The sequence below is a fragment of the Gracilinanus agilis genome, chromosome 6 (assembly GCF_016433145.1).
Source record: "Gracilinanus agilis isolate LMUSP501 chromosome 6, AgileGrace, whole genome shotgun sequence".
Classification (NCBI taxonomy): domain Eukaryota; kingdom Metazoa; phylum Chordata; class Mammalia; order Didelphimorphia; family Didelphidae; genus Gracilinanus; species Gracilinanus agilis.
Window position 1 is genome coordinate 156459921 of NC_058135.1, and position 1032 is coordinate 156460952.

At 36.3% G+C, this 1032-nt stretch overlaps 1 non-coding gene across 1 annotated transcript; it reads left to right on the forward strand.

Moving 5' to 3' along the window:
- Window positions 1-674: 674 nt before the first annotated feature.
- On the forward strand, window positions 675-779 carry LOC123253214. Its single transcript, XR_006506587.1, has one exon. It is a non-coding gene; the product is annotated as a U6 spliceosomal RNA (small nuclear RNA).
- The last annotated feature ends 253 nt before the right edge of the window (window positions 780-1032 follow it).

Genomic DNA, 1032 nt, shown 5'->3' on the forward strand with positions numbered 1-1032 from the left:
GAAATGGAGTTATCTTGGATTCTTCTCTTTTCTTCAACCATCCAAGCCAATCAATTGCCACATGCTATTATTTTGGGCTCCATAATATTTAGTGCCCTCCCTCTGTAACTGCCCTAGGTTAATACCTCCTTTCCTTTTCCTGAAACTATTAATTTAACTTCTTAAGTGCTTTTTTCTCTTTTCAACCTATTCCCCACACTGCTGACCAAGTCATCTTCTTAATGTCTCACCATGATCATGACATTTCTCATCTCAAAAACCTTGAATGTTTTTTCCTTTGTCTATTGAATAAAGCATAAAATTCCTTCGGCTAGTATTCAAAACTCTCAGCAAAAAGTTTTTAACCTATCTTTCCAGGTATGACTCATATTTATGTCCTTTCAAATACTCTAAGTTCTAACCACAAATGGACGAGTCTCCATTTTTGGTATAATGGAAAGAGAGCTATATTTAGCCGTCGTAGATACAGCACTGGCCCTGGAGTAAGAGAGACGAGTTTAAACTCAGCCTTATATATTTACTAGTTGTATATCCTTGGGCAAGTCATTCGACCTCTATTTACCTCAGTTTCCTTACCTATCAAATGGGGATAATAATAGCATTTAATAACAACTGCTTCTCAGGATTATTGTGAGGAACATATGAGATAATATTTTAAAAATGCTTAGCATATCGCTTGCTTCAGCAGCCCATATGCTAAAAATTAGAACGATACAGAAAAGATTAGCATGGCCCCCCTCAAGGATGATTCGCAAATTCGTGAAGCATTCCATATTTTAAAAATGAACAATATGGAAATATGTTTTGCATGATAATATATATGTGTATGTGTGTGTGTGTGTGTGTGTGTGTGTGTGTGTGTGTGAGAGAGAGAGAGAGAGAGAGAGAGAGAGAGAGAGAGAATAATACAGATGGAATCACTTGCCAGTTCTGGGAGTGGGTAGAGGGGAAGGAAGGAAACAAGTTCAATCATAACTTCGGAAAACTTATGTGGAAATTTATTATTACATGTAATTGGTTAAAAAAATCTCA